Raw genomic sequence first — 16,837 nt, forward strand, 5'->3', positions numbered from 1 at the left:
TCGAAATGAAAAGATCGTTCCACCGTAAAAAAAAATGATTCATTTATAAATTTTCTGTCATAAAATTAAATTTAAAAATGAGTTAAGCAAAATGTAAAGAAGCTTTCATACACATGTAATAAGCATGATAATAATTATTAATACATGTTGTTGTCGATCGTTCTCACATTAATTAAAATTCACACGACTTGCGTCGAATTTCGAATTCTAAAGCCTAACGAGTCGGGACACGAAAAAGCCTATTAAAGCTCACACAAAAAAGATCGTTCCACCGTAAAAAAAAAATGATTCATTTATAAATTTTCTGTCATAAAATTAAATTTAAAAATGAGTTAAGCAAAATGTAAAGAAGCTTTCATACACATGTAATAAGCATGATAATAATTATTAATACATGTTGTTGTCGATCGTTCTCACATTAATTAAAATTCACAAGACTTGCGTCGAATTTCGAATTCTAAAGCCTAACGAGTCGGGACACGAAAAAGCCTATTAAAGCTCACACAAAATAGACCCAAAAGTCCAAGCCCAAGCTCACGCACGAGACGGAGCTCAGTACGCACCACGCAACAAACGCGCGACGCGCAAAGGGCCCGACGTGCCGTGCTTATTTGTCTGTGTGCCATGCGCCCGCTCCTCTAAGGAGCATCGCGCGCTCCTCAAAAGAGGTAGGCGCGGCCGCGACACGTCTTTGAGCTCCGTGCGTCTCTGCGCGCTCCATGATGTGCGTCCAGAGGCCCTTTTAGGCCTCCACATCCATTATAAATACCCATCATCAGAGAAAATCAGAGACACATTCATTCCTCTTCAAGATTACTCGCTCTCAGAGTTCTGAAATGCTGTCGGAGACTTTATGCGCAGGGTTTCCTCTGATCGAGCGCTTAATCTCCCGCACACAGTTGCGCCCGGAATTCTCTACTGAGAATCTCCCTCATTTCTGAGACAAAACACACATTCTCTCTCGGGTCACTTAATTCTAGAGTCTTGAGAATTCGCTGAGGACTCCTTCGCGCTTTGTTTCCTCTGTCGAGCACACCCTTCAATCTCTGCACCTCAAATAGCGTACACACACGCATTGAACTACGTTATGACTTGATCCTGTTGTGCTCAGATACGTAGGCAGCTCATAAGAAGCGCAGTCACACCCCACATTCACCCCATTCTCTCCTCAAATAATGCCTCCGACTGGAGGAACGACAATTCGAGACTTTCGAGTTTACACACTTGGCTCGGGTACGGTCACTTGGTCTAGCCTTGAGTCGAAATGAAAAGATCGTTCCACCGTAAAAAAAAATGATTCATTTATAAATTTTCTGTCATAAAATTAAATTTAAAAATGAGTTAAGCAAAATGTAAAGAAGCTTTCATACACATGTAATAAGCATGATAATAATTATTAATACATGTTGTTGTCGATCGTTCTCACATTAATTAAAATTCACACGACTTGCGTCGAATTCCGAATTCTAAAGCCTAACGAGTCGGGACACGAAAAAGCCTATTAAAGCTCACACAAAATAGACCCAAAAGTCCAATCCCAAGCTCACGCACGAGACGGAGGTCAGTACGCACCACGCAACAAACGCGCGACGCGCAAAGGGCCCGACGTGCCGTGCTTATTTGTCTGTGTGCCATGCGCCCGCTCCTCTAAGGAGCATCGCGCGCTCCTCAAAAGAGGTAGGCGCGGCCGCGACACGTCTTTGAGCTCCGTGCGTCTCCGCGCGCTCCATGATGTGCGTCCAGAGGCCCATTTAGGCCTCCACATCCATTATAAATACCCATCATCAGAGAAAATCAGAGACACATTCATTCCTTTTCAAGATTACTCGCTCTCAGAGTTCTGAAATGCTGTCGGAGACTTTATGCGCAGGGTTTCCTCTGATCGAGCGCTTAATCTCCCGCACACAGTTGCGCCCGGAATTCTCTACTGAGAATCTCCCTCATTTCCGAGACAAAACACACATTCTCTCTCGGGTGACTTAATTCTAGAGTCTTGAGAATTCGCTGAGGACTCCTTCGCGCTTTGTTTCCTCTGTCGAGCACACCCTTCAAGCTCTGCACCTCAAATAGCGTACACACACGCATTGAACTACGTTATGACTTGATCCTGTTGTGCTCAGATACGTAGGCAGCTCATAAGAAGCGCAGTCACACCCCACATTCACCCCATTCTCTCCTCAAATAATGCCTCCGACTGGAGGAACGACAATTCGAGACTTTCGAGTTTACACACTTGGCTCGGGTGCGGTCACTTGGTCTAGCCTTGAGTCGAAATGAAAAGATCGTTCCACTGTAAAAAAAAATGATTCATTTATAAATTTTCTGTCATAAAATTAAATTTTAAAATGAGTTAAGCAAAATGTAAAGAAGCTTTCATACACATGTAATAAGCATGATAATAATTATTAATACATGTTGTTGTCGATCGTTCTCACATTAACTAAAATTCACACGACCTGCGTCGAATTTCGAATTCTAAAGAAGCTCGCACAAAAAAGACCCAAGAGTCCAAGCCCAAGCTCACGCACGAGACGGAGCTCAGTACGCACCACGCAACAAACGCGCGACGCGCAAAGGGCCCGACGTGCCGTGCTTATTTGTCTGTGTGCCATGCGCCCGCTCCTCAAAAGAGGTAGGCGCGGCCGCGACGTGTCTTTGAGCTCAGTGCGTCTCTGCGCGCTCCATGATGTGCGTCCAGAGGCCCTTTTAGGCCTCCACATCCATTATAAATACCCATCATCAGAGAAAATCAGAGACACATTCATTCCTTTTCAAGATTACTCGCTCTCAGAGTTCTGAAATGCTGTCGGAGACTTTATGCGCAGGGTTTCCTCTGATCGAGCGCTTAATCTCCCGCACACAGTTGCGCCCGGAATTCTCTACTGAGAATCTCCCTCATTTCCGAGACAAAACACACATTCTCTCTCGGGTCTCTTAATTCTAGAGTCTTGAGAATTCGCTGAGGACTCCTTCGCGCTTTGTTTCCTCTGTCGAGCACACCCTTCAAGCTCTGCATCTCAAATAGCGTACACACACGCATTGAACTACGTTATGACTTGATCCTGTTGTGCTCAGATACGTAGGCAGCTCATAAGAAGCGCAGTCACACCCCACATTCACCCCATTCTCTCCTCAAATAATGCCTCCGACTAGAGGAATGACAATTCGAGACTTTCGAGTTTACTCACTTGGCTCGGGTGCGGTCACTTGGTCTAGCCTTGAGTCGAAATGAAAAGATCGTTCCACTGTAAAAAAAATGATTCATTTATAAATTTTCTGTCATAAAATTAAATTTAAAAATGAGTTAAGCAAAATGTAAAGAAGCTTTCATACACATGTAATAAGCATGATAATAATTATTAATACATGTTGTTGTCGATCGTTCTCACATTAACTGAAATTCACACGACCTGCGTCGAATTTCGAATTCTAAAGAAGCTCGCACAAAAAAGACCCAAAAGTCCAAGCCCAAGCTCACGCACGAGACGGAGCTCAATACGCACCACGCAACAAACGCGCGACGCGCAAAGGGCCCGACGTGCCGTGCTTATTTGTCTGTGTGCCATGCGCCCGCTCGTCTAAGGAGCATCGCGCGCTCCTCAAAAGAGGTAGGCGCGGCCGCGACGCGTCTTTGAGCTCCGTGTGTCTCCGCGCGCTCCATGATGTACGTCCAGAGGCCCTTTTAGGCCTCCACATCCATTATAAATACCCATCATCAGAGAAAATCAGAGACACATTCATTCCTCTTCAAGATTATTCGCTCTCAGAGTTCTGAAATGTTGTCGGAGACTTTATGCGCAGGGTTTCCTCTGATCGAGCGCTTAATCTCCCGCACACAGTTGCGCCCGGAATTCTCTACTGAGAATCTCCCTCATTTCCGAGACAAAACACACATTCTCTCTCGGGTCACTTAATTCTAGAGTCTTGAGAATTCGCTGAGGACTCCTTCGCGCTTTGTTTCCTCTGTCGAGCACACCCTTCAAGCTCTGCACCTCAAATAGCGTACACACACGCATTGAACTACGTTATGACTTGATCCTGTTGTGCTCAGATACGTAGGCAGCTCATAAGAAGCGCAGTCACACCCCACATTCACCCCATTCTCTCCTCAAATAATGCCTCCGACTGGAGGAACGACAATTCGAGACCTTCGAGTTTACACACTTGGCTCGGGTGCGGTCACTTGGTCTAGCCTTGAGTCGAAATGAAAAGATCGTTCCACCGTAAAAAAAAATGATTCATTTATAAATTTTCTGTCATAAAATTAAATTTAAAAATGAGTTAAGCAAAATGTAAAGAAGCTTTCATACACATGTAATAAGCATGATAATAATTATTAATACATGTTGTTGTCGATCGTTCTCACATTAATTAAAATTCACACGACTTGCGTCGAATTTCGAATTCTAAAGCCTAACGAGTCGGGACACGAAAAAGCCTATTAAAGCTCACACAAAAAAGATCGTTCCACCGTAAAAAAAAAATGATTCATTTATAAATTTTCTGTCATAAAATTAAATTTAAAAATGAGTTAAGCAAAATGTAAAGAAGCTTTCATACACATGTAATAAGCATGATAATAATTATTAATACATGTTGTTGTCGATCGTTCTCACATTAATTAAAATTCACACGACTTGCGTCGAATTTCGAATTCTAAAGACTAACGAGTCGAGACACGAAAAAGCCTATTAAAGCTCACACAAAAAAGACCCAAAAGTCCAAGCCCAAGCTCACGCACGAGGCGGAGCTCAATACGCACCACGCAACAAACGCGCGACGCGCAAAGGGCCCGACGTGCCGCGCTTATCTGTCTGTGTGCCATGCGCCCGCTCCTCTAAGGAGCATCGCACACTCCTCAAAAGAGGTAGGCGCGGCCGCGACGCGTCTTTGAGTTCCGTGCGTCTCCGCGCGCTCCATGATGTGCGTCCAGAGGCCCTTTTAGGCCTCCGCATCCATTATAAATACCCATCATCAGAGAAAATCAGAGACACATTCATTCCTCTTCAAGATTACTCTCAGAGTTCTGAAATGCTGTCGGAGACTTTATGCGCAGGGTTTCCTCTGATCGAGCGCTTAATCTCCCGCACACAGTTGCGTCCGGAATTCTCTACTGAGAATCTCCCTCATTTCCGAGACAAAACACACATTCTCTCTCGGGTCACTTAATTCTAGAGTCTTGAGAATTCGCTGAGGACTCCTTCGCGCTTTGTTTCCTCTGTCGAGCACACCCTTCAATCTCTGCACCTCAAATAGCGTACACACACGCATTGAACTACGTTATGACTTGATCCTGTTGTGCTCAGATACGTAGGCAGCTCATAAGAAGCGCAGTTACACCCCACATTCACCTCATTCTCTCCTCAAATAAAGCCTCCGACTGGAGGAACGACAATTCGAAACTTTCGAGTTTACACACTTGGCTCGGGTGCGGTCACTTGGTCTAGCCTTGAGTCGAAATGAAAAGATCGTTCCACCGTAAAAAAAAATGATTCATTTATAAATTTTCTGTCATAAAATTAAATTTAAAAATGAGTTAAGCAAAATGTAAAGAAGCTTTCATACACATGTAATAAGCATGATAATAATTATTAATACATGTTGTTGTCGATCGTTCTCACATTAACTAAAATTCACACGACCTGCGTCGAATTTCGAATTCTAAAGAAGCTCGCACAAAAAAGACCCAAAAGTCCAAGCCCAAGCTCACGCACGAGACGGAGCTCAGTACGCACCACGCAACAAACGCGCGACGCGCAAAGGGCCCGACGTGCCGTGCTTATTTGTCTGTGTGCCATGCGCCCGCTCCTCTAAGGAGCATCGCGCGCTCCTCAAAAGAGGTAGGCGCGGCCGCGACGTGTCTTTGAGCTCAGTGCGTCTCTGCGCGCTCCATGATGTGCGTCCAGAGGCCCTTTTAGGCCTCCACATCCATTATAAATACCCATCATCAGAGAAAATCAGAGACACATTCATTCCTTTTCAAGATTACTCGCTCTCAGAGTTCTGAAATGCTGTCGGAGACTTTATGCGCAGGGTTTCCTCTGATCGAGCGCTTAATCTCCCGCACACAGTTGCGCCCGGAATTCTCTACTGAGAATCTCCCTCATTTCCGAGACAAAACACACATTCTCTCTCGGGTCTCTTAATTCTAGAGTCTTGAGAATTCGCTGAGGACTCCTTCGCGCTTTGTTTCCTCTGTCGAGCACACCCTTCAAGCTCTGCATCTCAAATAGCGTACACACACGCATTGAACTACGTTATGACTTGATCCTGTTGTGCTCAGATACGTAGGCAGCTCATAAGAAGCGCAGTCACACCCCACATTCACCCCATTCTCTCCTCAAATAATGCCTCCGACTGGAGGAACGACAATTCGAGACTTTCGAGTTTACACACTTGGCTCGGGTGCGGTCACTTGGTCTAGCCTTGAGTCGAAATGAAAAGATCGTTCCACCGTAAAAAAAAATGATTCATTTATAAATTTTCTGTCATAAAATTAAATTTAAAAATGAGTTAAGCAAAATGTAAAGAAGCTTTCATACACATGTAATAAGCATGATAATAATTATTAATACATGTTGTTGTCGATCGTTCTCACATTAACTGAAATTCACACGACCTGCGTCGAATTTCGAATTTTAAAGAAGCTCGCACAAAAAAGACCCAAAAGTCCAAGCCCAAGCTCACGCACGAGACGGAGCTCAGTACGCACCACGCAACAAACGCGCGACGCGCAAAGGGCCCGACGTGCCGTGCTTATTTGTCTGTGTGCCATGCGCCCGCTCGTCTAAGGAGCATCGCGCGCTCCTCAAAAGAGGTAGGCGCGGCCGCGACGCGTCTTTGAGCTCCGTGTGTCTCCGCGCGCTCCATGATGTACGTCCAGAGGCCCTTTTAGGCCTCCACATCCATTATAAATACCCATCATCAGAGAAAATCAGAGACACATTCATTCCTCTTCAAGATTATTCGCTCTCAGAGTTCTGAAATGTTGTCGGAGACTTTATGCGCAGGGTTTCCTCTGATCGAGCGCTTAATCTCCCGCACACAGTTGCGCCCGGAATTCTCTACTGAGAATCTCCCTCATTTCCGAGACAAAACACACATTCTCTCTCGGGTCACTTAATTCTAGAGTCTTGAGAATTCGCTGAGGACTCCTTCGCGCTTTGTTTCCTCTGTCGAGCACACCCTTCAAGCTCTGCACCTCAAATAGCGTACACACACGCATTGAACTACGTTATGACTTGATCCTGTTGTGCTCAGATACGTAGGCAGCTCATAAGAAGCGCAGTCACACCCCACATTCACCCCATTCTCTCCTCAAATAATGCCTCCGACTGGAGGAACGACAATTCGAGACTTTCGAGTTTACACACTTGGCTCGGGTGCGGTCACTTGGTCTAGCCTTGAGTCGAAATGAAAAGATCGTTCCACCGTAAAAAAAAATGATTCATTTATAAATTTTCTGTCATAAAATTAAATTTAAAAATGAGTTAAGCAAAATGTAAAGAAGCTTTCATACACATGTAATAAGCATGATAATAATTATTAATACATGTTGTTGTCGATCGTTCTCACATTAATTAAAATTCACACGACTTGCGTCGAATTTCGAATTCTAAAGCCTAACGAGTCGGGACACGAAAAAGCCTATTAAAGCTCACACAAAAAAGATCGTTCCACCGTAAAAAAAAAATGATTCATTTATAAATTTTCTGTCATAAAATTAAATTTAAAAATGAGTTAAGCAAAATGTAAAGAAGCTTTCATACACATGTAATAAGCATGATAATAATTATTAATACATGTTGTTGTCGATCGTTCTCACATTAATTAAAATTCACACGACTTGCGTCGAATTTCGAATTCTAAAGCCTAACGAGTCGGGACACGAAAAAGCCTATTAAAGCTCACACAAAAAAGACCCAAAAGTCCAAGCCCAAGCTCACGCACGAGACGAAGCTCAGTACGCACCACACAACAAACGCGCGACGCGCAAAGGGCCCGACGTGCCGTGCTTATTTGTCTGTGTGCCATGCGCCCGCTCCTCTAAGGAGCATCGCGCGCTCCTCAAAAGAGGTAGGCGCGGCCGCGACGCGTCTTTGAGCTCCGTGCGTCTCCGCGCGCTCCATGATGTGCGTCCAGAGGCCCTTTTAGGCCTCCACATCCATTATAAATACCTATCATCAGAGAAAATCAGAGACACATTCATTCCTCTTCAAGATTACTCGCTCTCAGAGTTCTGAAATGCTGTCGGAGACTTTATGCGCAGGGTTTCCTCTGATCGAGCGCTTAATCTCCCGCACACAGTTGCGCCCGGAATTCTCTACTGAGAATCTCCCTCATTTCCGAGACAAAACACACATTCTCTCTCGGGTCACTTAATTCTAGAGTCTTGAGAATTCGCTGAGGACTCCTTCGCGCTTTGTTTCCTCTGTCTAGCACACCCTTCAAGCTCTGCACCTCAAATAGCGTACACACACGCATTGAACTACGTTATGACTTGATCCTGTTGTGCTCAGATACGTAGGCAGCTCATAAGAAGCGCAGTCACACCCCACATTCACCTCATTCTCTCCTCAAATAATGCCTCCGACTGGAGGAACGACAATTCGAGACTTTCGAGTTTACACACTTGGCTCGGGTGCGGTCACTTGGTCTAGCCTTGAGTCGAACCGCTCGAAGCTTTAAATTGTTGTTCATTTTCCTGCGACAACACATGCAATTTCTTTTTATGGTGTATGGCGTGTGTGATAGGAGTTATATTTCTATCGTGAAAAAATGACACTACTGCTGCAAAACTACTATAAAATTTAAAATCAATTGGTCATGCCCACAAAATTAAAATTCAAAAACGAAAACCACAAATTAGACTTTTATGGTCGAAACTCAAGCAGGAACAAGGTCACGAGTCTAGAAGTATTAAGCGCCCTACGCCCACCGCGACGTCCGGGAGGCAATGTGAATCCCCTCGCGCACGCCTGATACTAGGGCAGCGCAAAAAAATCGTTAAAATCATAAATTGGACTACATCACTAATTTTTAGACCAATGGTCCGATTTTAAACGAATATATTTTATGACAATTTTGTCACGAAATCTTGAATTTTGAGATAGATTTCTAACGAAATCTTATGTTTTGTGATAAGTCAATCACGAAATACTAGACTATGGGTATTATATATTTGGTGGTGCTAAAGATCTATGAGTTTTTATGTTTAAACTTTTTTCCTCTAAGAAAATACTAAATTATATTGAGCACTATTATTTATGTGTTTTTATGGTGTTTTCAGGTGGATGAGTGGAGTTAAAGGGGCCAAAGAATATTTAATTGAATGCGTTGAAGCTTTGATGTATTGTGTTAATTCAATTTTTTTTACACATTTTGTAAAATATTCTTTGCTTAATTACTTTGATAGAGGAGGAAATAAAATTTATTTTTGTGTAGGCTGTCAGCTTATTTGATATATTTGATAAAACTATTTATGTTTGTTTTAATTTAGAATTTCGTGGCAATTTGTGTCATGAAAAATAAAATTTCGTGACAGTTGTATCACCAAATTCAGTATTTCGTGATCAAATTATCACAAAATATTGGATTTTGTGATCATATAGTCACAAAAATCCTAGATTTTATTATTGAACAGTTACAAAATCTATATTTATCACTGAATACTATCATTGTAATTAAAATGATATACACATTTGTCAGTAAAGCAACACAAAATAGAGTCTCCAACTATGTACATGTACATGTTAGGTAGCTTATATGAAATCCTTTAGAATTATAGAAATTCCGAAAGAGACATTGTAAACACATAAAGAGCTGTTAAATAGTGATGTAGTATCTCATCAATATTATATACAATATCCAGATGGTAATTCATTCTTTGAGATTACTCATTTCAGCTATAAGTTAATCATTCGCTAGACCAATAATTCATTTATATATGAAAAAAAAAAGTTACGCCAATAATTATTCTATTTCATCAATTATTTCACACACAAAAAAACACTCTGGATAAATCGCAAGTACTCTCAAAGAAAAAAAAAATTATTAAGACATTGTACTAGTAATTCTTGGTTAAAACCTTATAATTCGTTGGTTGGCTGAAATCGTCCCAACTACTTTTGTTTTTCCACACTTGATTTTAATAAAAGCAACTTTAAGGGAAACCCTTAATTATTTTGGACCATTGTATTGCAGAACCACGTTATAATTATAAATGGATTATGAATTATACTGAATCATAAAATATAGGCAGATAATATAGTGTGTGTGTGTGTATATATATACATATATATTAGTTCTTAACCGTAAATTCATAATGTCTTCTTAGAAATGGTCATTTCAAGGCTGTCTTTAATGCATATATCATACGGTAGCTGTATAGAAATGCAATGTTTGAAACCCACCGACAAAATAAAATGTTTTTCTAATGCATTATATGTCCTTTAAAAATAATATATGTGGATATATATATATATATATATATATATATATATATATATATTGAAGGCAGCTTTGTTGCTAATAAAGATTGAACTCACGACTTTTACTTTAAAATTGATGTGAAATTACCAATTAGTCTATACTATACTATGTACCATTTATATAGATATTTTTTTGAATTTGCATATATAACTATATAAATATATTTATTTGGACGAGTATATAAGTATATACATGCATGTACACTCCTAGAGAAATGAGAATTAGTGGCTATTGATAGATGGCATTTGTTTAAAAAAACCGCCATCTTTTTTTAAAGTTTTCATGGCAATCACATATTAACTGCTATTAAAACAATATGGTGTAAAAAGATAGCAGACATAAATCAAATGCCATTAAAACGTTAAATAAGATGGCAATCAAAACTATCATCAATAATGTTGATCGAGTTTGGCATAGCTTTGCTTAAAAAAAAAAAAAAAAAAAAAACGCTTTTAAATTTTTCTTTTGAAAAAAAATGTTTTTTTTTTTCCAAAAGCTACGAAATTTAGTTTTTTTTTTTTTCATTTTCTTCTATATTTTGCAAAATTATTTTTCAACTTTTACTAAAAGTTATTTTTACCAAACACTTTAAAACGGTTGGGCTTTTAGAAAAAAAAAACTAAAAAAAGACTTAATAAACTAAGTCAACCACAGTCATTAAGTGTAATTTCCTAATTTGTTAGTTTTTTAGAAAAAATCTCACAAATTAGATCACTTGAAACGTTAAATTAGATCACAAAAATCTCACAAATCTCACATTAAGAGAATAGGACCTGGACAGTAGTAGGCCTACCCCATGGGAATAAGTACATTGGTTGTCGCTGGATCTACACAAACAAGTTCAACTCTAATGGATCCTTAGCTCGGCACAAAGCTCGATTAGTAGCAAAGGGTTATAATCAAAGAGAAGAGGTTGATTTCATTGACACCTTCTCTCTTGTGGCCAAACTTACTACTGTTAAAGTTTTACTTGCCTTATCTGTATCTCAAAATTGGTTTCTTGCTCAATTGGATATCAATAATGCTTTTTTAAATGGTGAACTATTTGAAGAGGTTTATATGGACTTACCATTGGGTTATGATAGTCAGGGGGAGCATCAAGTGAAAGCTCCTAAACAAGTTTGCAAGCTGCATAAGTCGATCTATGGACTCAAGCAAGCTTCACGGCAATGGAACATCGCCTTTACTCAGGCTATTATTTCTTTTAGCTTTTCACAATCACAGTCTGATTACTCTCTTTTTACTCATGGTAGTGGAAATAATTTTATAGCCATCCTTTTATATGTCGATGACATCATAATTGCTGGACCTAATATGGTTGAAATTGGACATGTTAAGAAATTCTTACATTCCAAATTCAAGCTTCGTGATTTAGGTCCCCTAAAGTTTTTTCTTGGTATTGAAATTGCTAGATCTGCCTCTGGCATTGTCATTAGCCAGAGACAATATGCCCTTCAGTTGCTTGAGGATTACAGCTTCTTAGATTCGAAGCCTGTATCTACTCTTATGTCTTATAGCCTTAAGTTGTCTTCTGATATTGGTGTTCCTTTGACTGATAAGACTCACTATCGGAGTCTCATTGGTTGTTTGTTGTATTTGACCATCTCTCGACCTGATATTACTTACACTGTCAACATCTTAAGTCAATTTTTACAGTCACCTTGTGACATTCACTTGCAGGCAGTGCATCATCTACTCAGGTACATCAAAGCTGCTCTGGGACAAGGTCTTTTCTTCTCCGCTCAATCCTCAATACAGTTGAAAGGTTTTCCGGATGCTAATTGAGCAACTTGTTCAGACACACGGCGCTCTATCACTGGATTCTGCATGTTCATCGGCGACTCCCTGGTGGCATGGAAGTCTAAGAAGCAGCAAACAGTATCAAGATCGTCGGCAGAGTCAAAATATCGAGCATTGGCATCTGCAACTAGTGAGTTGATTTGGTTGTAACAACTACTACGTGACTTTCACATTGTTCAGTCGAGTCCTACAGTGTTGTTCTGCGACAATCAAGCCGCTATCTACATCGCCTCAAATCTTGCCTTCCATGAACGAACAAAACATATAGAAATCGATCTCTATTTTGTTTGTGATCATGTGCAGCGTGGAGGTGTAAAGCTGTTACCAATCCACACTCAACATCAACTGGCAGATGTTTTTACTAAGCCTCTTCCTGCTCCAGCTCCGCGATCTATCATGTCCAAGTTGTCTCTCAAGGATATCTTTCGTCCACCTTGAGGGGGAGTATTGAGAATTGGCTAGTTTAGACGTTTCTTCAGTTGATGGTTTTATGTCTTAGTACACACGTTAGCTTCTTTTATTAGCTTTTGTTTTTATGGTTGTTTTACTTTTCTGTCCTTCATTAACAGTTTTAATGAGGGCGTTTTAAGTCTTTTCCTTTTGTTGTAATCTGGGCGGATATAGATTGTAATCTATCCCAATTTTCAAATTAAAAAAATAGTTTTTCCTTTTCCAAAATTCTCTCGTTTTCATCTCCTCTTTCTTCACTCTGAGAATTCGATCGTGAAATTGTAGAAAGTATAACTTTCTAGAACATTTTAAAATAATCGTTACTATATTTTCTACTACGGTAAAAAAAAACCGTGTTAAACACATATAATAAGTAATAATTGTATGTATGTGTTAATGCCTGAAAATGGATCAACACGAAAACCGGTCCGCGGTTCGGTCTAGGGCCGGACCCTTTGACCGCACGGTGGTCGAACGGAGAAGTTGTCCTAACACCTGTACCTCCGCCGTGCCGGAAAAGGATTTCCGACGACTCGTCACCTGAGAAAAGAGAAGAGAGTGAGCTAAAGGACCGCGGAGGGGTTTCCTCCGGCGGGCACTCCGACGCTCAACATTAGTCTAGGTGTCGTGCTTCGAGTTCTAGAGAGAGAAGCTCTGATGAGAGAGAAGCAGAGGTTTTGTAAGTGTGAGCAAACTTACCTCCAAATGGGAAAAATGGAGGTATTTATAGAGATGTGATGATGGGTTGGGGTAAAACCGTCACTTCCTCGGACCCGGGGTGGAGGCCGACATTTCCTTGTTGGAGGCCGACCCCTGCTATCACGAGGGAGTGGGTCGACCTCGGAGTGGAGGCCGCCATTTTGAGGCAGGCTGCCTTCGGCGAGAGTGGAGGCCGCCACAACGGGGCAGGTCGCCTTTGGCGAGAGTGGAGGCCGCCATGATGGGGCAGGTCGCCCTCGAGAGTGGAGGCCGCCATGACGAGGCAGGTCGCCCTCGAGAGTGGAGGCTGCCATGACAGGGCAGGTCGCCCTTGGCGAGAGTGGAGACCGCCGTTATGAGGCAGGTCGTCCTCGGCGAGAGTGGAGGCCGCCATGACGGGGCAGGTCGCCCTCGAGAGTGGAGGCCGCCATAACGAGGCAGGTCGCCCTCGGCGAGAGTGGAGGCCGCCATGACGGGGCAGGTCGCCCTCGAGAGTGGAGGCCGCCATGACGAGGCAGGTCGCCCTCAAGAGTGGAGGCCGCCATGACGGGGCAGGTCGCCCTTGGCGAGAGTGGAGGCCGCCATGATGAGGCAGGTCGCCTTCGGCAAGAGTGGAGGCCGCCGTTATGAGGCAGGTCGTCCTCGGCGAGAGTGGAGGCCGCCATGACGAGGCAGATCGCCCTTGGCGAGAGTGGAGGCCGCCATAATGAGGCAGGTCGCCGTTGGCGAGAGTGGAGGCCGCCATTATGAGGCAGGTCGCCCTTGGCGAGAGTGGAGGCCGCCATTACGAGGCAGGTCGTCGTTGACGAGAGTGGAGGCCGACATTATGAGGCAGGTCGCCTTTGACGAGAGTGGAGACCGCCATTACGAGGCAGGTCGTCATTGACGAGAGTGGATCCCGCCATAATGAGGCAGGTCGCCCTTGGCGAGAGTGGAGGTCGCCATTATGAGGTAGGTTTCCCTTGGCGAGAGTGGAGGCCGCTATGGGGCAGGTCACCCTTGGCGAGAGTGGGGGCCGTCGATGTCAGGATTGGGTGAGAGGGATGCCTTCTTGGAGGCGAGCCTGGCCTTCCCTAACTTTGGGCTTTACTTCTTGAGCCGAGCTCGTCGTGCTTCCTCGTTTTTGGGTTGGGCTCCGATGGTTTTTATGGTCGGGAAAAATCCCACATAACAGTATGTATACTAGGCATAAAATTTGAATACATGTTTACTCTTCTTGGCATATAATTTGAATACATGTTTACTCTATTATGGTTATAATATAATGAGAAATATAAAAAGAGGAGGAAGCATGAAAACGTACACATATGAGGAAAAACAAATCAAAACTATCTCTTGCCCCCAAAATTATAAAACGCTTCACGTATTCACAACAGATTAGACCCACACACTTAAAGTTACTTGTCCCACAAAATAAAGTAATATGAAAGTACCGAAATGTATGTAGATCAAACACTATATATATAATATATATATATATATATATATATATATATATATATATATATAATTTCTCAGTCACAGATATATATATTTTTTAATTATTTTACTAGGAGAAAGAATCATAAAACACTTCACAAGTACTCACAACATAGTCCCCAGTGCCCACACATTAAACTCTACTTGTCCCACCGAAATATATGAATGTAGATCTCAAATACCCTTTTTCACATTGTAATATTTTTTTTTAGCTACGTAGTCCATAGAAATTAATGAATTTATAAAATAGTTAGAGTTTAGATAAAATTAATCGAATAGTAAAAATTTACAAAATATATAAATACCACGTGTTAATTTTTTTTTTTTTTTTTGCTTTATCAATAATATTTTTTTAAACGGTAAATTACTTATCTATAAAGGTTAATATTTTGACTGACAATATTAAGACTTTGACAACATAATTTCGACAATTTTGTTTAAAACTTTAAATATTGAATATTTTATTAAAGAATTAATTTTAAATCGTGTATTTAAAAAACAAATTAGCTAGAAATAAAATTACTATGTGACGTATATAATTAGCTGGAAAATATACTTTTTACATACTCTAAAAAGAGGCATCACTAAACTTTTGTTTTTTTTTCGTTTTTGAGTGTCAACTCAGCAAAAGTTTTTGTCACTAATTTTAAATTGTATTAATTTAAATTATAATAATTTCCCAATATAATTCAATTTTCTCTCTTTTTTTTTTTGGTAATATATGAGTTTTGGTATGTAATCATATGACATTTTTAAAAAATAAATTTATAAAGTTTGTTTTTTGGTTACCAACAAACAAACTTTGCTTACAATTATCATTACACGTGGCGCTTGATTTTACAATCATCCCACTTGCATTACAACTTCTTCTGCTCGTTGATTAAGAAAAAAAAAAAAAAATATATAACAAAAATCATATATATATGGTTTTAAAACTATTGTTTTGTTGTAGATAAAAATAAATTAGTTATAGGGAAAATAACCATTAATGTAGAATGATGATGAAGCAAGCTTAACATATTCTGTAATATCTATCGCTAAAATCAACAAATTGTACTCATAAATAAATAAACAAAATGCATTAATATTTATAAATAAATAAACAATAGTAAACGCTAATATATCTTTAATTAGTCCATAATAATAACTATAAATAAGGTACTTACTTACTATAGAATAAACATAACATTAAAAAAATACAAAACTGATATAGATTCTTGGCCAACGTTTGGATTTTTCGTACACACACCTCGCCACTTCGGCTCGACTTAAGTTTAATAATTTCATTCATTAATTAGCATATTTGAGATTACATACATGGGGACATTTTGTTTTCAATTAGTAGTAAAGCTATATACTTATGCTATTCCTTTAACACCCGTGAGTTTACCTATATATATATTTATAAAATCAAACTAAACAATGGCGAGAAGATAATTTAGGAGGGAAATAAACATGAGAAAAAATTAATTAAACTAAAATAAACATGAGAAAAATTAATTAGATTAAACTCTTAAGTAAATGGGACTAAAGTAGTTCTCCCACAAACTCTAAAAAAAATGATGCCTATGTACAAGCTCTATAATTTAATAGTTTTTTAATATGTAATTATAGTTATATTTGTAGCAAATTATAAAGACAAAAATCGTTTTTGGTGTAAATCCACAACTCTATAAAATACAAAAAATATTTAATATTTTTACACTATTTAGATTTAATTTATTTGTTGACTTTTACTTATTATTCAATAGATAGTATAAAATAAATATAATTAAAATTCTTTCTAGCACGGAGTGCGAGTTGAAAACTAGTCAAATAATAAATCATCAGAACCATCTTTGCTAAATATTACTTGGGTCCCACACGCCAATTCCAGCTCAAATTAGTGTGTACAAAAAATAAAAAATCAAACAGACAT

The sequence above is a fragment of the Urtica dioica genome, chromosome 3 (assembly GCF_054948205.1).
Source record: "Urtica dioica subsp. dioica isolate 48M chromosome 3, U.dioica_male_clone48M_v1_H2, whole genome shotgun sequence".
NCBI lineage: Eukaryota > Viridiplantae > Streptophyta > Magnoliopsida > Rosales > Urticaceae > Urtica > Urtica dioica.